This window comes from Triticum dicoccoides, chromosome 2B (genome assembly GCF_002162155.2).
Source record: "Triticum dicoccoides isolate Atlit2015 ecotype Zavitan chromosome 2B, WEW_v2.0, whole genome shotgun sequence".
NCBI classification, from domain to species: Eukaryota; Viridiplantae; Streptophyta; class Magnoliopsida; order Poales; family Poaceae; genus Triticum; species Triticum dicoccoides.
The window spans coordinates 32,008,515-32,029,577 of NC_041383.1; the positions used below are offsets into that span (position 1 = coordinate 32,008,515).

Consider the following 21,063-nt stretch of genomic DNA (forward strand, 5'->3'; position numbering starts at 1 on the left):
AACCCTTCGCATCACCAACCTTTCAATCCTGGGGTTTTGTAAAGGACGACGTATCTTGATTCGCATCGCAGAGGACACAATCAAGTCGTTGTCAGGCATGTTCGCTGGACGTATCAGTCATGTGATATGCATCTGCGTCAAACTCAGTACGTACAAGCCATGTCGAATGCATCGATTATGTCTCTATCAGGGGTCATATGTTGATGCTATAGTTTGGTGCAGCAATAGCTTGTGAATGTTCACTGAGAGGGGTTGGCATTTGCAGATGTTTTAGATGACAAGTTTGGTTGTATGCGGTTGTCAGTTTCTTCACAAACGCATGTATCTTTTGAAAAGAAGAGAAATTTTGTTGCAAAAAATGGCAGGATTTGCCATATTCTACCAGGTAAAGTTGCAACAAAAATATGTTCACTTCTCATTCCGCTTCCAGCTGAAGTTCGTCAATTATCATCACCGTATAGACTAGGTGGTTTTATCTTTTTTTTTCCAAGAAAGGCCTCCAAAACCAGAACTATATTAAAATTTCAACAACAGTACATAGCACCCCAAAGAAACTCAAAATTAGAACCAGGTCCAAAGAGCAGCTAACCAGCTAAACAACAAGAGCTAAGACGGTGGCGCGCCCCTACCTCCGCTTCACCCGAAGCCAGCTTGAACTTTTCTCGGAGGACACCTACGCGGACGGGAAGTTTTCGACCTTCTGTCCTGCTGGACCAGCACCCTAGACGAAAGGGCCACCGCCGTTGAGAAAATGTGAAGAAGTTCATCTTCCACATAAGTGGAGACCATAAAATACTCCCAACGCCAAGAATCACCACCAGCAAACGAAATCCAATAGCTCCTCCCGCTAGACGGAGAAGGCGAACCAAGAACTCACGAGCTCCCCTAAACCGCCTAAAAATGACCGAATTGTCAGGTGAAGGAACAACATGAATCACCTAGATGGATATAACTTAAGAGAACATACCACTACGTGTTTGGTGATAAGATTTGTGTTTGTTAGGCGAGTCACATATGGCACCCCCGATGTAGATATTATTTGGCAGTAGTATGTCAAGGAGGCGGCTATTGAAATCATCGTCAAGTCTGATTCTTCTGTTGAAGATAAGAATGAAATGGGTCATCCTCATTCGAATCAGCGAGATAGACAACCTACATTTTGGGAACTGGTCTTGTCAAGGAAAAACATATCATCTCTCCATCAGTTAGACCGTTCTGTGTAATGAAGCAAACTCATCGTTCGCCTCCCATACGGCTTCTTGCCTCCTTTCTGCAGTTCAGTGTTGTAAGTGACCCCATGACTAAGAAAGGGCACACTCTCTTCCGTTAATTCACTGAACTTAAGCCTAGCGTTGCATGGGACAATCTGTGCAACAAACACAAAACAAATACACATCAGATACATTGAATTTTTGAAGCCCTCAACGAGCATATCGAAATTGAACGATGATCCACTTGAAAAGTTTTTTGCGCACTCCGACATGCATACTTGGCACACCGTCATATCCTATTTGACATGCATATTTGGCACAGCACCATCAAGCACACATACTATTATGAATAAAGCAAAACTAGCATTTATAATTATAAGAAATATCGTGACATGCATACTTGGCACACCATATCCTGCTAGAGAGTATTTAATTAATTGACCCTTGGATATTTACAATTGCAACATTTAGGAAATTATGCAAATAATACAACATGTCATTAATCATCGATCGCCAACAAATAAAGCATTTTCAAATATTTACACGCATATCGATCCACACGTCAACTAGCAGATTGAAATTTTCATATGTAGAAAAATATTGAGATAAATAGCAAAAAGAAAAAGAAAGAGAAAGGGGAAGCCGCCCTAGCTAGCTCACCTTGGGGTTGTTGGCGTGGTCGCTGGCAGCAAAATGTGTCGACGACGAGGTTGTGGTGGCGGCCGGCGGTGAGTTTGGGGCCGGAGCCGTGCGGCGAGGAGGGTGTGAGCGGCCTCGGACGACGCATGATCTGATTGACTGGCTCGCACGTCGCCGGCCGGTGGGTACGTATAGGCTCGGCGGAGGAGGGAAGGCCCGGCAGCGTCGACGGAACCACACGGAGACGAGCGGCGGCCTGCTCCCTCTCGAGAATGTAATGGAAGTGACGACTAGGGTTGGCCGGTTTAAATACATAATAGATTGCACAATAGCCACTGGTTATGGCATGTACTGTGGTTGAAAGCTGTCTTATCTTAATCCTGCCACGTAGTCTAGAGCTGACAAAAAAAACAACAACATGATGGACAATGTGTTCTCTTCTAATCTTATCACCAGTGACTAGATTTTCGAAAATTGTGGTGAAAGATTTATTGCTAATAGACCATCTCTTCATTATTAAGAGAAGGCAAACGAGTTTCTATTTTAGCTGCCACCTCAGCATTTATCCTACGTGGTATTGCTAAAACAACACCATTGTACATATGCCCTTAGACTTCTATGTATGTGTATATGTAAGGGCGTTCCTACAACGAATCAACCCAGCAAAACCTCTAGAAGAAAGAAAGGCGATCTAGCCGCTGCAAAGTTAGGCGACAAGCTTTTCGACGCTGGTCGTGAGGGCGGTCGCCAGATCTCACGCGTGCGGACATGTGTAGCCATAGACTTATGGCCCTCCGTTGGCCTCAAACACAGAGTATTTTTCGGTCTTGATTGCCATTTTTCTTCTTGACTGGTGGTCCTCTAAGAAAAGGCTAACGTTTTGCCTTTTTTTTAGTTTTGTCAGGTGAATATCTACATTGCTTGTATCTTGACGAGAGTGCGTTTTGGTGGCCGAGCACCGTGCAGGCTGGTTTCCTGCGCCGTGCAGACAAGCGCTGCGATGTGTGCACTTTTTTTCTGTCAGAAGTATATGTCAGCTGCTAATTAGAAATACATGCGTGCCTTGGGCTGCTGTGCCAGAGTTGTACATGGGCCTCGGGTGCGCGCTGGATGCGTAAGCACGTCATGTGCTTGCTGGGCTGATTTGAAAACAACACATGTAGGTGTAGGGGCAGGTATGGGCTGGTGCGATATTAATCCTGGCGCTCCTACTCCTCCTGCCGTTGCTTGCCCCCGGGGAGGGGATTTTTCTTTGATTTTGGTGTTGTCATACCTTGATTTCGCCCCCGTTCGTTATTCGGTTATTCCTCTGCCGTAGTTTGGTTGGATCTGACTATATGATAACTATGTATGTGCTGCAGATTGGTCCTTAAGGCTGATGCGGGTGATATTTTGGGAGGCGGTATTGATATTGTCGAGTCTGTGGTTGCTTCCATCCATGAACGACGCGGGCGCTCCCCTAATGTGATTTCTTCGGGGCCGATGGTCGACAGCAGCGGCAAAGATCAGTTCGGGGCGGTGGACGCGAATCTCGGCTCATACAAAAATGGCGGTAGTGAGGTCGTTGGTGACTCGAAGGATATGGCGGCTCAGAGAACTTCCACTGCATCTATGGGAGAGGAGGGAGATGCAGAAGGGGTAGTCGTTAACAAATCGACAACCTCCTGTTGGACTCGACGGTAAGAAAATACATACTCATCTTGTTTTCCCGTTGCTGCCACACCAAAGATTGTACTTCCATGAAATTACCTTTGATGCAAGAGACGATGTTGAATCTCCATGTACTGGCCTGTAACAAGAAAAAACGAATATACGCAGTTCAGCCCCCTGTAGTACCAATTCCATTTTTTTTACCTCTTATAATCATCCTTGCTAGCTTGGAACCATAATTGTTCCATGCATTATTCGTTCAGAATGTCATTTTATTTATTCTTTATCAAACCATGAACATTAATGTTTTCAAAGAATCCCCTGTTTATGTGTGTCTGTACAAAGCAGAATGTGCATTTTAACACCATTTATATCGGGGGATGCAGTGTGAGGATTGGCAACGTGCGGGAGGTGAGGGATGCCAACCCAATCAGGGTCCCTGCCCTCGGGCGTTCTGCGCCCGCAGCGCAGCTGCTTGACGCCTCCCGAGGATGCCTGTGTATGCATCCTCCCACTTGAACCAGCCACATTTTTCGGGGCCCTGCGCAAGAACAGAATGAGCAAAAAGAACGAATTTGCCATGCCGATCAGAGTTGGCTTTAGAGAGCAGCCCGCTTGCAAATTCAAAGGGGATGAATCCAAGAACGAAAATGAATCTTACAGTGTCGATCTGGCACTTGTAGAAACGCTTGCCCTCGTTGGGGCCTTCTACCCCGCTGATGTTCGTCTCCACCTGAACCTCGCCGCAGTCCGGGCACATGATGAGCGGCAGATGCTGACGCGGAGCGAACTGAAGATGAAGACGAAGCCATGTCGATCTTGTTTGGGGTGGGTGCGGCTGCTATGGAGAGCAATCTCTCCTATAAATAGCCGGTGAGACCAATACAACGGCAGGATCCTCAACGTTTGACTCAAACGGCTCCCTGCGTGGCACATGTTTGACGGGTTCAAAATCCGGTGCCTTGTACATGAGTGACTCATATGATGCTGTGCTGCACTGCTGTAACTGCTCGTGTACGTGTGCCCGCAATGATTATTTAAATAGCAAATATGGTGTGTGGGCAGCGGAGACTTGTACAAATACGGTGGAAATACGGTAGCGTCTTAATGGCTTGCACTGATCGCAAAGATAACAGACGGGACTGATTCCGGCCTGCACGGTGCTCGACCACCAAAGGCCATATTCGGTATCTTGACCTTTATTATACTTTATTACATAATGAATGAAACACATACTTCCAATGCAAAAAGACAGCACAACCACGGCCTGGCAGGTGATGTCACTCAATAGAAAAAAACAATGTAGGGGCCGCGAGTGATAGATCGGATTGTGTCCACGTGTATAAATGTTTGCTGGTGACGAGGAAGCAAAAGCAGTTACTCCTACAACACATAAACAACCCATTCTCTGCATGGCGTCCGGCTCCATGGTGTCTGTGTTTGAGCCCTCGGCGTGGAGTGACTTCTTCTTGAGATACGAGCCGAAACCACCCCAGTCATGCATGCTTCTATTTATACATTATTATCGAATATCCATTTCTGATCCCAGGCTCATCTGCACCTGCTCAAAAAAAATCACAAAAAATTCAAAAAAACCTTTTTTTTTCTGGTGGTAGATAATTTGGTGTGTAAGGTGCACTCCAAATTTCAAATCATTTGAACATATGATTAACACTCAGCAAAAGATGAAATTGGGGTCAGAACAGTATACTTTTTTACAGACCCCAATTTGTCTCTTTTGGTGAGATGTGCTCAGATATCCAAATGATTTGAAATTTGGAGCGCACCTCACACACCAAATTATCTACCAGTAGAAAAAAAATGAACTTTTTTGAATTTTTGTAGTATTTGTTTTGAATTTTTTTGTTCGGCATGGGTGCAGATGAGCCTGGGCACTAAATCGCTGCATTCCATTATTGTGTGCTACTGACTTGTGCAAACTTCCTTTATTTATTTTTTTGAAATGGAGGCAAAAGTTTTGCCACTAGTATACTCTAATTGGCTTAGCTGGGTGTTATGTGTTGTATTTAGTTAAAGAATTGATCCAATATTAGCGTGGAGTTACTTTTCTAGTTTCACTCGTAAACAACAAGTGTCCATGCGACGATTGAATAAAACACATTCGATCCTAAAAGGGATTTACTACGTACTGGTAAGAAGGAAGAGATAGGAGAAGTGTAAAAGTGTGTGCGCACTAGAATATGGTGGTTTGTAAAAAAACTGCCACACCAGTGTTAGAAAGGCATCCTAATAAAATTACAAGATGGTCACTAAATTTGCACATCAGTTAAAAGATTGAAGAAGAACAAATTCAAGACATCTGGGCTCACACATGCATTAGGAAGTAGCTCCTCTAACCTAGACAAAGACAGTGACAACATATCAAACGGTTCCAAGATTTTGTCTTGTTTTCTAAGGTAACAACACCGGTGGTGGTCAAACTTGCCACGGGTGTTCAGTTTAGTGTCTGAACTTAAAAAAGTGTCGAATTAGTTCTAAACCTTGGTGTGAGCATACAAATACGATGCTAATGCCATTCGTAGACGTAAAGGGTCCTGATGTGGCATCGTATTTGATTGACGTGGCATAATATCCACTTGTAGTGGCTAAACAAAATTTTAGTTGAATATGTCCCCATGACTGATGGGCCCCGTCTGTCAGTAGATAAGAAGCGCAAAAATGGAAAATGCTAAGACAGGGTTCGACTTCGAACCTGGGACATGAAGCGTGTGGCCACGCTGTGCTAACCACTCCATCAGATAGTATACAAATATTTGTGTGCATATGTTAATATTTGTGTGTAATAGTAATAGTTACCTCATAGTATACAAATATTCATGCGCATATATCATTTAGAAAAATCTATAAACCAAGCCCCATGCCATGTCATGCGTTATAAATATTTGTGGTGCATAAATACTAACCTTGTCGTACACAAATACTCGTGTACAAACAAAATGAATATACAGATTTATGCAATAAAATAACTTACTAAAAATGTTCTTGTAAGTTTAAGAAATATTGACATACTAATTATATAATTTAATTTTCAATATACTGAATAAACATTTTTGTACATGCATGGCTTATATCTAATTTGAAGGAATTTACGGACAACAACATTTACTAAATACTAACGAATATTTACCGGCGTATAAATTTGCTCATGGCTTATATTCTTAATATTTATGTAATGTAATATAATCCACGTGTGGATATTCACATATACATTTTAAATTTTAAATTATGAATAAATTTTAATTATAGAAACATTTTATTAAACAACATGCTTATGAATTATAAAAATGTGTGTTTAATTACTCTAATATTTGAATAGTTAAAGTAATTTACAAACTGTAATTTTAAAAATATTCATATTATTTTAGATTAAATTATACAAACATTGTTATAATTCATATATTCTATTCAGTAATATTTTTAAAATAATATATGAATATTCAAATAGTTATACAAATACTTTTTTAAAGTTAGTTATTTTAGTTTTATGTATCATATTTATACCTTTTAATATCACACAGATGATTGAACTTTATTTGTATTACTGTGATCTATAATTTCTATATTTTTTGCATTTTTTAAATTAACATGTGCTAAATGGGCAGCACTAATTGCAAGCAATTTAAGTAGTGCAGCCTTTTTATTTCACAGTACATTAAGCCTAAGGGGCCGAATTTTGCATATAATGGTATCTGCTCGAGTGGCTAGCACAGGTCGCCCACATTCGTTAGTTCCAAAGTTAAAACCTTGTTGCTCACCTTTTCTTATTTTAGTTTTCTCCTCTTTTTTTATTTTTATTGTGTACAGGCGGACGAGGCCCACTTGTCATAGAGACATAGTATTCAACTAAAATCTTGATTCGTCTCTAAAAGTGGACCCATGCCAACTCAGCAAAATACGGTTCTACGTCAGCACCCTTTACGTCTACGAATGTCATTAGCACCGTATCTGCATGTTCATGCCAAGTATTAGAACTAGTTCGACGTATTTTTCAAGTTTAGGTGTCAAAGTGAATATCCATGGCAAGTTCAAGCACCACTGTTGTTAATTGCCTCTTATTTTTATGTCCACAAAGTGGCGCTATCCAAAAGGGCTATGCATGGCCTTGTCTCTTATTCTTGTGTCCACAAAGTGGCGCTATCTAAAAGGGCTATGCATGGCCTCCACACGAATATCACCACCACCAATTCATCCTCGAATAAAATCAAAGGGATATTTTAATGATACCCGAACTAGTTATCTTTTTCCCTATAACCATAAAGAAAAATTTCAAATATATTTCTTAAATTCATACCTTCAAGTTGTAAGCTTTTGCAAAGTAAAAAACTGCTCCCTAGGCAGAAAATATTTGACATCTAGTTATGCAAAGGCAGCATTTACTCTTAGTACACATCAAAATCGTTGAAATTTGATCAAGTGATTGAATCATCATTTCCTGTGACAGTATGCCATAAAGTTTCTATGTTGTCCCATACGTTTAATTGATACATTAACGACTAGTTTGGATAACTGTAACCAATAAACTTTTGCAGAGGTCAGAGGAATGGATGAAGATTAGAATCAATAAATTGAAGGACGATGTTGACATGTTGTTTAAGATTTGCAGTAATAGTTTAGAGAGAATGAAGTTGGTGGATGCAATCCAACGCCTAGGAATAGCACACCTCTTTGAAATACAGATAGGCACTGCTCTATGTGACATACATGAAAATGAACTCAATATCTCTAGCCTCCGCGAGGTTGCTCTTCGGTTCTGCCATCTTAGGGAACATGTTCTTTGGGTATCTCCAGGTATCCATCTAAATATGTAAACATTGAATACCTTGCAAGAACACTTCATGAAAATGAATTAACATGAATATGTGTTGCAGATGTATTCAACAAGTTTAGGGGTGAAGATGGGACCTTTAACGAGGATATAAAAAAATGATCCGAAGGGAATCCTATGTCTCTACAATGCAGCATATATGTTGACCCATGGCGGGCCAGAACTCGAAGGCGCCATCTCTCTTGCAAGGCATCATGTAGAATCATTGGCACCGAGCCTTGGATCCCCTTTAGCAGAGCAAGTCAAGCATGCCCTTCATGTACCACTACCAAGGACCTATAGGAGGTTGGATGCACTATGCTACATACTAGAATACGAACAAGAAGAAGGGCCCAATCCAATCCTTCTAGAGCTCGCAAAGCTGGAATTTAACCTCCTCCAGGCTGTCCACTTGAAGGAGCTCAAAGCTATCTCTGAGTATTTTCATTAACATATACCCAGCCAACTATATCAATATATATAAATGTGCTTGTACATGCTTCATTGGAACTATCTATCAATTTTGTTAGTATGCATGGATTTTTTTCAGGTGGTATAGTGATCGTAAGGGATATGTGGGGCTAAGTTTTGCTCGGGACCGTGTGGTGGAGTGCTACCTTTGGGGCTATTGTGTGTTCTATGAGGAAGAGCACGCGCTCACATGAATGATCTTTGCCAAGTTAAATTTTCTGCACACACTCTTGGATGATACCAATGATGTTGGTGCCACCTTGGAGGAGTATAGGAAGCTCGATGCAGCCATACAAAGGTTATCTCTCTTGCCAATCTCTGTATCTGTGGTGAACAACTAATAATTCTAGCCAAAATAGATGAATTGGGGGTGCTTGTTTGAAACTAATTAATATGTCACGCAGATGGGATGGGAGCGCCTTTTCTCTTGTGCCAGGGTATCTGAAGAAGTTCTATAATAAACTGCTAATCTGCTTTAAGGAGTTTGATGATGAATTGAGACTCAATGGAAGATATTCAATTGATCACATCAAGAAGGAGGTACAGAATTATCTATTTTATTTCATTTTTTAGAACACATATACAGATTGCACATGAGCATTAGAAATGCCCCATCACAATTTTTTTGGAAAACGCTTTGTGGTGGGCTGTAAACATGTCTAACTAATTTATTAGCTCTCAGTAAAAGGGGCCAAAACCCGGGAAATAAGAAAAAAGGGCCAAAATACCTCTCAATAAAAAAAATAACAAAGCTCAGCTCTTTTGCCCCCTCCTCCCCAAAAGGAGCTACTCGATGAGTTTTGAGTTACTACCGCGAGATACTCGTGGTGGAAGATGCTAAAGAGAAAGAAAGTATCTCTCTGCTTGCTTGGCCATTTGCTTCTTCGAATGTACAGCTTCTTCAACTAAAGTACCGCTGAGAGAAAACAGAGAAAATTTATGATCAACTTATGATTTCAGATGTAAGTAGAAAGTGTAGCCGTTGAGAGACTGGTTGCTTGGGGCAAGAGGATCGTTGGGATGTTGCTGGGAAATCATCTAGGTGAATACTCCCTCCGTCTGAAAATACTATTCATCAAAATAGACAAAAATGAATGTATCTAGAACTAAAATACATCTAGATACATCCCCTTTTATTTATTTTGATGATAAATATTTCCGGACGGAGGGAATACAATATTTATGATTTGTTACTAATCAACACAAACCATACATATACTTCCTTGGTCACAAAACAGTAGTGTTGTAAAAATTCACAAACATGTCAGCATGTTTATCTTGAGGAATAATTTCTATGTCTATTTTTAGAAAAATATTAATATAAAAAATAATTATGCGTTTTACCTATGCTCGTGCGCATGCATGCAGTTCCAACAGCAGTCGAGTTGTTAGAGCATCTCTAGCCGCCCCCCAGAACGGCCTCCCGAGGCGGGGTTTTCGCGCCGGCGCCGAAAAAACAGCCTAGTCATGCCCCAGGAGCCCGATTTTTGCCGGCCTGGGTCGAAATCAGCGCTGGCGGACTCAGGCCGAACCCGGCGCGCTGGGGGCGCCCGGGGGCGCCGTAGCAAGTGGTTTTGGCGCGAAACAGATGCGGGCCCGCTGAGTCAGCGAGACGGGCGCTTCATCGCTCTCATTGCCTCGGTTCCCGCAGGAATCAATGCCAAGGCTGCCGCCGCCGGTCAGCCTTGCCATTGATTCCTCACGGGCGGCGCGTCACGGGGCGGCACGGCGACGCCTCCCCTTCCGCCATGTGTACACATGAGCCCGCCTATTTAAGCCGCCGGCCTCCCTCGCCTCTGGCCACAACAGCCTAGACGCCGAGCTCTCCCTCTTCAGCGTGCCGCCACCGAGCCCTCCCTCTCCCGTACGCCGCCGCCGAGCCCTTCCCCCTCCGATCTCTCCCTCTCCCCAATGGCCGCACGTTTCCCCGGCGACTCTGCGGCGGCCAATGGCTTCGGCCGCTCGCTCCACGAACAGGAGTCTTGGATCCTGTTCGAGGCCAACATCCCGGCGCCACCGGACATGCGCGCCGGGCCGACGGGGTGGAGGCTGAGCAACGGGGGCGTGGCCGTTCCCCCATTGCCCGACGCCGCGACGCGCCCCCACTACTTCGGCGCCGAGGTCGAGCAGCTCGCCCTCCTCCAGTACGGCACCGACAACCACGCGGCGTGGGCGGACTACTTCGCACGCCGTCAGGAGCAGTGGCTGGCGTCCACCAACGGGGTGACGGTGGTGGGCGGCACGAAGAACAGCGAGGAGCGCCACGTGTGGTGGGGCGTCCCCGGCCGCACGCTCGAGGGCGTGCTGGCGCACCTCGAGGGCGGCAACAACCCGCCATTGGTATAGCCCCGGCGGCCCCGGCCCAGCGCCGACGCGCCGGGCAATGGCTGCCCAGGAGGTTCGTCTCTCCCTCATCTTCCTGCTCGCACTCCTCGTCGCGATCTTCTTCCCACTCCTCTGACTCTTCGCCGCTGCTCGGCGTCAAGGCCGAGCCCGCGGCGAAGACGCCGCTCGGCCAGCGCACTCGTAGCGCCGACATCATCATCAACGAGGGCGGCCGGCGCGCCTCCTCGTTGGCTCTTCCATGCTTCGTCAAGCCGAAGACGGAGCCGGGGCTCGCGCTGGTGAAAACGGAGCCGGGGCTCCCCGCCGTGAAGACGGAGCCCGGCGACGCTGAGCTCGATGACGACGTGGCGCTGAAATGGGCGCGCAAGGATTTCGCGAGGATGGAGTGGGAGCGCGAGATCGCCGCCCTACGACGCTTCAAGCAGCGCCGCCGGGGCCGCGAAGAAGGAGGAGTCGTTGTCCTCGACGAGAGCGACGAGGACGACGCGCCGCCGCCGCCGCCACCAGTCCGCCACAGCGACGCCGGGTAGGGGTCCAGCAGGGGCGGCCGCGTCAAGGAGGAGAAGGCCGCCGCCGACGACGGCGATGATGGCGGCGACGACGGCGACTACTCCGCTTTCAGTGATTTCTTTTTTTAGTTTATGTTTGTAAACACGTCGCGAAACGATATATGCCAAAGTTTGCCAAAATTTAGACGTGTTTTAACCGAACTTCACCAAACTTGTTGAATTTAAAAAAAAAAATCAGACGCGTCTGGAGGCGGGCCTGGGGCTGATGACTGGGGGCCAACTTGCCCCTAGGCCCTTTTTTTGCGCCGGCTCGCCCCAGGCGGCGATTTTAGGCGCCCCCTTGGGGCCAACGGCTGGAGATGCTCTTATGTCCAAGAAGCTGAATGGTTGCACAAAAATCACAAGCCAAGGTTTGAAGATAAATTGCATTTGGCCGCCATGTCCATAGGCGCCGTACAGCTATGCGTGTATACGATGGTTTGCATGGGTGATGAAATGCCCAAGGGAGCACTGAGTGGGCACTTGGATACCCTGATGTCGTCATGGCATGCGCGCCAAGATTGGGCGCCTAATGAATGACCTTGCTGCTTCATCCAAAGTACGTTGGTAAGCATACATGTATGTGCAGTTAACCATGTTTATTTGTAATTAGCTAATCTCTAGCATAGTATTGAATTAGTTAAATTAACGGAAACGTTCATGCAGCCCCGGAACAACAGGGACGTGGCCAACTGCGTGGAGTGCTACGCCAATGAGCACAAGGTCACGGAGGAGGTCGCCTTTGCTGACATCGACTCGATGATAGAAGATGAGTGGAAGACCACCAACAAAGCCTGATTCAAACATAGTCGTCAGCTGCTGCCTGTGGTGCAACGGGTCATCCAACACATTAACGTATGCATCAACCGCGGTCGCTCGCGCGTGCCACATCGGCAGAGGCGTACCGTTCACGGCGGCCAGTAGCGAGAGAGATTTGCGTTGGCCAATCGCGAGCTTCGCCCATATCTTGTGGCTGTCCATGTCATCCCACACAGTATACGAGACAAAAAAGGCAAGAGAGAAAAGGTCTTCGTCTCGTTTCCTTACCTACGAAGGGACACCTCAACGGCCCAGCCCCTGCCATCCCTCTCCCTTTCCCTTACCTGCCGCCGCCGCCACCCCTTCTCTCCAACCCTCAGCTGCTCCTCCAGCCTTGCACCACCCCACGTGACCGGCCCGAGCAGGGCTGGTGTACCTCGCCCTTGCCTTCCTTTGATTTGGAGAGAGATGGCGACGGCGGCGGCTCGACGGGAGGCGCGGCAGAGTAAGCTCGTGCAGGTGGTGGTGGTGATGGGAACTTGTTCGTTCGATTTGGAGCAGCAGGAAACCTCCATGGACGAGGACAACGGAAGAAGGTGCCTTGGTCGACGTGGTCTACGCCGGTGTGGTGCAGCCGAGCTCCACGTCTTGTACGCCGTGGCCTGCGCCGGTGTGGGCGACCTCCTGCTCGGGTAAGCAGCACCCCCTCTCTCTGTTATTCGTCGCCACCCATCCACCCGACGAACGAGAGATGCACGACAGAGATGCACACGCTCTTCCCTGTAGGATGACGGTGGTGTTCTTCCTCCAACCAAATTCCAGCCCCTCGATACAAAGTCAGATTCAGGTTCGCTCTTCACCAATTTGATGCCAAATATTTTTGTTTGGTTGAGGTGGTGATCAAGGGGTGGAATTAGTTGATGCGTACTCCCTCCGTCCGGAAATACTTGTCGGAGAAATGGATGTATCTAGACATGTTTTAGTTCTAGATACACCCATTTTTACCCATTTTTTCGACAAGTATTTTCGGACGGAGGGAGTACAATTTATTAACACAGCCGCACAGCAGCGAGTGCTTATGGCAACGACGATGACAAAGAAAGCTGACTGCTACTTCTGGAGTACTACTGGATGATGCTTTGTACAGCAGCAACACACACGTACTCGACCTCCTATTCGAATTTCAATCCTTGGACAGAGTTGGTTCCAATAACTTGGACACTCACGTACACAACAGCCTCTGGTGATTGATTCTGTGGCCGGCCAAAAAACGCTGTGCACGGAAACAAAATCAATTGGACTGCCACAGGTATCTGCTGTTTGCTTTATTACTAAATTCATGGTATGCAGGGTACATGCATATATGGATCCATACTTGGATAGTTGGACTGCTGACTGAATAAGTTCAAATGTGAAAACAGCATTTTTCTAAGCATAAGAGCATTATAGTTATTCAGATTTGTTTGGAACATACATACACCAGCTAAGCCAACTGTTTTTTTCATGCAACTGTTAGCATGCATTGATGTAGCAATATTTTAAGGGAAATGTTAGAAGTGTCTTGCTTAGCATCCTCTTTTGGTTATTGATGTAAACTTGGCGTCAAGACAATTTAAGTATATTCAATAGTGCAGGGGATGTTAGATCTATTGTTATTTGTGAATAGTACTCTCTTTTTTGCTATGGTTTCATTTGTGGTTTCTCATGTAGCAATGGCATGGTTCGTAAAATCTTTGGCACACAATGAAGTGTTTAGGAAACTCGATCCAGTAAAGTGGAGTGTTAATTTATCTAAACACGTTTAGTAACTTCATCATATAGATGGTAATGTCCAATCTTTTGCATTGCATATGTTTGATAAGGAGACTCACTTAATATAAAGGAAATTACGCCATAAAGTCTGTCATGAAAGTATACTTTATCGGCATTATTTTCCTATATATATTATTTCTGTGCTACACATTTTTGTTCAGCTAACTAGAAAAAAAATACATCACCTGAAAAGACTACATAACTCAATAGTCAATCCAGTGTCCACTCAACAGAAAAAATAGGCCACCTGTAGAAGTAGACTGGTAACAGAATCTTTCCAACAATCTGGGAAGTACCTAATGTATCTAACTTGTTACAGAATGCAAATGACGGAAGAACTCTGACAAGTTCAACAAAGGCTTTGGCTGTGAGTAACACGAACCTATTAAAAGAACATAGTATGCGATTTCACTGTCATACTGAAGAGTTCAGCCTGATTTCATTGCAGATGGCGGATGGGATCACTATGGTGTGTTTCCTCTCAGGGGTAAATTATTAAATGTGAGAGAAGCAAGCCATAAGCAGTTAATGGAGAATGCAGAGATCCAAAATATAAAGAAAATATTAGGTCTGCAACATGAAAAGAAGTATGATAGCACGAAATGCTTGAGATATGACCACCTTATGATAGTGACAGATTAGGTTTGCCTGACAAACTTTTCAGGTAATTTCTTCCGACACAGCAAGATTGTTCGGTTGGTTCTGGTTTTTCTTTTGTGAAATTTTGAGCAAGGTTGTTGTATGTGACTGTGTGAATATTGGTGTGAAATCAGATGTGTTGTGTTGCGCACTTTTAAACCACATGAAATTAAGTGGGCTTGTCACTGTATTAAAATGCAGTGATCTACACAGAAAGAATAGACACCATGCAGTTTTAGAAGTGGGACAACAGATAGTGTGTTAGATGGATTGAACAGCTGCAACTATATGTAAAGAAAAGTGACTGCATGCAAGAAAAGTTATGCATGACTATGGCATGACAAAAAATAATAACATAAAACCGTTCAAATATATTGTTAAACCAAAATAACAAGTTCATTACGAAGTCTCTGACTCCCTAATAATATCACATGATCGTAACAGATTTCATAAGAAACTCATTACTGAATATAGCATATAGTTCTCATCATGTGTTTGCTCTTAAAATTAACCCGTATGGTTGGCTACAATTTTTTTCTCAGGAATTGCCCTGATCTGCTCGGCAAATCGGCTCTGCTACTAAGGTGCACTTTGCACTTTCCTTTATCGATTTGTCCCCGTCTGATACACCGGTATTCACGTCTTTCTTGTTACCAATTCTGCTCAGCTTGATGAATGGCCTTTTGTTTTGATCGTGGTGCATGATTCTAGCTTGTCTAAGAACTTAGATTTGGGGAGATATATTGGGGATGTGCAGAAGTCCTTTTGGGGACAATCGTGTAATGCAAGGTGTCAGCTTCCAGGTGAGTCCTAGTAGGAGCCTGTGAATTTTCCACTTCTTGCTGATTGTTCTGGTTCAGTACTTGTGTTCAAAGTAAATTGCAAGAAACCACCACTTTGAAGGCTAGGTTTGCAGAAAACACTACTATACATTTTTTTGGCAGAAAACATCATGTCTGGCGTAATCTTTTTGCAAATAACACTGATCGGTGGATTAGGGCCGATTGAGCGCGTTTATGACATGTGGGTCCCGTATTTTGCTGACGTGGCATAACATCATCGGAGATGGCGTTAGAGGGGTTCTTTTTGCCAAAAACACCTCAAAAAAACAACCTACCTCACCTGCCCCCACCCGACACCGGATCCGGCGAGATCCGCCCGTCCTGCTGCTGCCGGCCATGGGTGCGTCCCTGCTGGAAGGAAACAGAGAGAGATAGCAGAGAGATGGCGTGAGGGAGAGAAGAAGAAGAATAAAAAGAAGATAGGAGAAGGGGAAGGGGCCGCGGGCAGGTCCTGCCTCCTGCGGCAGGCGGCGCGTGGCGCGGAGCTGCGGCGAGCGGGCGGCAGGGACGAGGCGTGGTCGGGCATGAGGCGCACAGGCCAGGAGCTCGGGCGGGGCAGCGCTGCTGCTGGCTCCTGTGGCCGCGGACGAAGGCGGCTGCCGGCGGCGCGGGAGCACGCTTGGGGAGGAGCAGGGGCGCGCGGGGCCTGGAGCAGCTGATGCGGCCTCGGGCGGCTGGAGGCCAGAGGTGGCTGGCTGCTCGGGATCGAGCAGAGCTTGGGGTGCCATGGGACAGCAGGAGCTCGGCGACGGGGCCCAGACCCCGACGACCGCCGCCTCCCATACCCGGTTGGAGCGCCCCCTCGCCGTCGACGAGAGCCATCGTCGTGTTGAAGTTCTGCTCGCGTGCTTGGATAGGCTTAGGGAGCTGATTGCTTTTTTGGTTTTCATCTAAGGGTGTTCCTTCAAATTACAGGGACTCGTTTGTAAATCTAGATAAATACATCATCTAACGCCGTCTCGGCCGAACCGTTACGCCACGTCGGCAAAATCTGGACCCACCTGTCATAAACATACTTAAAGCGCTCTAATCCGCCAATCAGTGTTATTTGCAAAAAGATTATGCTAGACATGGTGTTTTCTACCCAAAAAAAATGTATAGTAGTGATTTCTGCAAACCTAGCCTTCAAAGTGGTGGTTTCTTGCAATTTACTCAGTCATTCACGTTGCATCTTAATTACTAGGTTTTCCTGTGCATTTTTCAGATTATTGCTAATAGTGCCTAAACTCTCAGACTATTGTAAACTGTTCTGGTTCAGTGCCTAAACTATTATTGCTAATAGAGCTCCCAGGCAGACGCCTCCCTCCTCCTCGTCTTGGACAGCCAGATCATCCCTCTGTCCTGAGGGCGGCGATTTGTTCTAGTGCAGGCTTATTAGAGGCAGGATCACAACCGTGGAGTACCAGGACATCAATGCCCAGCGGCACCAACAGCAACTACACGGGGTAGGCGACTTTGTAGTGCATTGTCCATGTTGTTTTGGCAGAGATCACAAAGTATATGCACTTGGTTAACTCTATTTAAGTTCTGCGGTTGATTTTCTTGCATAAGTATGCCATGAACTATATGTCTCACTACATAAAGTTTTCTCTTATGAGCAATTGTTCACTTTGTTTTAGTATCTTTCATTATATTTTTTTTAATAATCTCTGAGTGCAAGTTTTCTGGACATGTGATAATTATTTATTGTTTGTGAACCAGAGCTGGTGATAATAGGGTCCAAGAATTCAGCACTACACAATGATAATATATAATAGTTTCTTGATTTCTTTTCGTTCCGCAGTTTCGAAATGATGGGCAGGTTTTCCTTTATGATCTTGGAAGCACGCATTGTTCTTCCATCAACAAAACTCAGGCAGTCTCTTTCCTCGTCTTACTTTAGAGCAGAACTGAATATTTCCAATTCATCCCGGACTTCTCATATGTTTGTTTGAAAATGTTGATACCGTGCAACTATGTGTTCTCTTCTCATGTATGCACCTCATTGTTCATTTTTTTTCTCAAACACACAAATTTTGTATTAAGGAGGACGTTAATATGACGTAGACCACGTTATTGTTCATGCTATTTTGTTTTAAAAAGCACTATAATTTGTATTGATGGCATTCTTGTTCTGTTATATTTTTATATATCCATCTACCTTTGGCTTGCTGAGTCACACTGTAAACTGAGGAAAATATACCAAGAGTTGTCCGTGTATCCATTGTTCCTTTCATACTGATGTGATTTATTGTGTCTGGCCTTCGGCGCTTGTAGAAATCCGCAGCTGATTCTACTATATGATAAGGGCATCAGTGATTAGTGCAAGGTTTCTTTCTACAACCAATACTTTTATGACTAGAGATCTTTATAAGGGCATCAATGATTAATGCAAGGTTTCTTTCTCCAACCAATACTCTAGAGATCATTATTAGTCTTCCGTTCATTTTCCATTAGGTACAAGAGTGTTTGTTGGAAGAAGTGGCGTCAAGTACTTTTTGTAACTTCATGCTTGACTTGTGGCTTTGCACCTAAGCATATAGCAAATATTGTTAACTACTTGACGAAATGTACAAGCACAACGATACGCTTGGTGCGCCACAAATATTGTACACTGGTTTCCTTCTGCCCTTAACAGTGCGCACATGCACATTCAGGAGGCACGATCGATGAGGACCTTCACAGCAGGAAGCTCTACGTCTATGGGAGGGAGGCGATGCAGTTGCTATTTGCGTCCAACGCGGTCGTCTCTGCTTAAATGGGCTTGGGGCTGAGACTGGTGCGTGCCTCCTTCAGTACGTGTGATTTAATCATTTACTGTCTGGCGTTCTGTTTTGCTGCTCTTAAATATTTCTTGGTAATTTCGAATATGTGATTAATTTGTTAGTTGCTTGATTGAGAAACATATATCTGCGATTACTTCAGTTTATCTAATATATGTGCAGACAGGGCTGAATTGTAGATAGAGAAATAAATTTTGTATAATTATCTGGTGTCTAATTGTTCAAATAGACTGAAAGCTTTAAATTGCTGACATATGCTGCTATGATAGTCAGATTGTTTGCTGCATTCTAAGTTTGAAGTGTTACATTAGGAAATGCAAATCATATATATGGCCTTTTTCTGCTTGTTATGCAGATTTACTTGTATTTTTCATATCATATCATATATATATAGGAAGCCGAGCCATCCACGAGCCCCTCACCTTGTGGGGCGGAGAAGGACGAGGAGGAGCATTCCGCAATGCATAGAGCATTACGAGCAACCTAAGCCATTATCATCTATCTGATCGCTTATGTAACCTCTAAGACTGTTGCTTGTGCTACATTTCTACTGCTTCCTCTTATAGTTCCGGTCAGGAACTTGCACACACATATATTCTTGTGCTTTCAGTTTGATTTTATAACACTGACAGTATAATGTAACTATCTTGTCTACATGTGTTGCATTTTTGTTGGTTTGTTCTGCTATAAATGTCAGTTTCTTCATAACATCACATAATGCAAAAAGAACATTCCTTAGTATAAATAGGAGAGTGGAAGGGGCGCCTCCCACCTGACACCGCCGTAACTTCCTCTGAGGTGGCGCCACCGGGTGGCGCCCCAACCCCTAGTCAACTTCACTCTCAGTGGGTGTACTACGGTGATAGGAAAGATGCCTTCACCTTCAGCTCGCATCTTGAAGACATCATCGAGAGCCTCTTTGTCAATTCCATTCCCATCTACTCCCTCCGTTCCTAAATATTTGTCTTTCTAGAGATTTTAACAAGTGACTACATACGGAGCAAAATGAGTGAATCTACACTTTAAAATATGTCTATATACATCCGTATGTGGTAGTCCATTAAAATCACTAAAAAAACAAATATTTAGGAACGGAGGGAGTAGCTACTACTTCGTGTACCTCATGCAGGCATGCATTAAGTATTTGTTTTCTTATGTACCTTCAATTTCTGTTTGTTTTCCATATCCCGTGTTCAATTAGGCCGGGCATGTGTCATGTGTGTACACCTAGGTTGCGGAGGTCCGGAAAAAAAGTAGGCTTACACGAGCTCATGTTTCGATGCGTGTGACATGTACGTATGCGTTTCATGTCAGATGAACCGAAATGTTTGCATATATGGAGCACGATTAATAAATTATAGTGTGTTTGGTTTGGCCATAGTCCAGTTCTTACTGAATCCTGGGCTCTCATGTGATTTGGATTTTCAATGACTAGTTGGTACATCATGTATGTAAGCGAGTCCTACAGTCAATTCAGTTCATTAGTTGATTCTTTGTAGATTGGGCTAGTGAATTAATCTGGTGTGATGATTGTCGGTAAATTTCGTTTGGCTCATAAACTAATTTCTGCATCACCACTGTCTTGCTGAAGGAAAGAAACATGGTTCTCCTATGCTCTGTATTTAGGTTTGTTCAACATGTTTGTCTGGCATGCCAATAGTAGATTACTTGAATGAGCTATGTAATCTTGTTTCCGACCTGCCTGACCGCAATTTCTATAAACATTTTTGTACTCGTTGACCTAGAATTTCTTTTGTTTAATAAAATGGATGTGTACTCCCTTCGTCCGGTGAAAAGTATACATTTGGCTTCAAAATTTATCCTTAAAAGAGTGTACTTATATCTTTTCAATGCACTTTAAAGTATATATATCTGAAAAGTATACTGGTGTCATGCTTATTTTGACCTCAGCGCACTAGCTGTTTGGCCCACCTAAAATGGCAACCTTCAAATACATCTGACGATATTCCATTATGTTAATCTGACAGCTGAGGTGAACATTTACTATGTTATAAATCAAAATGAGCAAATCTACTATTCATGCAGATAAAATCTAAGAAGCTGGCCAAATGTTGCTGCTAGGAAACTATACAGTGCTACCCGTCTTGGTAATGAACTACGACAAAACCTTAAGCAAAAGTTATCTTAATTTATTGGCAAGTAAAGTGCTCCCAGGTTTGGTTTGGTTTGGTTTGGTTTGGAGCTTGATGGCATCCCAACTAAGAGCATTGTATTTGGAAAAGTTCAGGGACATACCACAAGATGAACTCGGTGTATATGTCAGTCTACACAAATTCTATGTGGGTTGGTCTGTGAATCATGGTATCGAGGTTCTGTCCATGGGCAGATTTGTTAAAATTAACATCACACCTCATGACTACATGGGTTTCAGATGATGGTGCATGGATCTGGTCCAGCAATTACTACTCCATATCTGTCAAAATATAAGGTGAATTAAATTTTCAAAAGTCAAAGTTTCCTATGTTTGATCAAATCTGTAGCAAAATACATCTAACACCTACAATACTAAAGGCTGGTTCGGACTCACTCCCACTCCGC

At 44.2% G+C, this 21,063-nt stretch overlaps 1 long non-coding RNA gene and 1 pseudogene across 2 annotated transcripts; both read left to right on the top strand.

The window, feature by feature from the left end:
- The first annotated feature begins 8,140 nt into the window (after window positions 1-8,140).
- LOC119360334 lies at window positions 8,141-19,461 on the top strand (annotated as a pseudogene).
- LOC119361963 lies at window positions 12,815-19,114 on the top strand. Of its 2 annotated transcripts, XR_005173045.1 has the most exons (8): window positions 12,815-13,758; window positions 14,581-14,628; window positions 14,710-14,925; window positions 15,443-15,532; window positions 15,612-15,703; window positions 17,025-17,187; window positions 17,526-18,500; window positions 18,899-19,114. It is a non-coding gene; the product is annotated as an uncharacterized LOC119361963 (long non-coding RNA). The 2 variants fall into 2 exon arrangements; XR_005173044.1 differs by having other exon boundaries at window positions 15,443-15,703.
- Window positions 19,462-21,063: the final 1,602 nt, after the last annotated feature.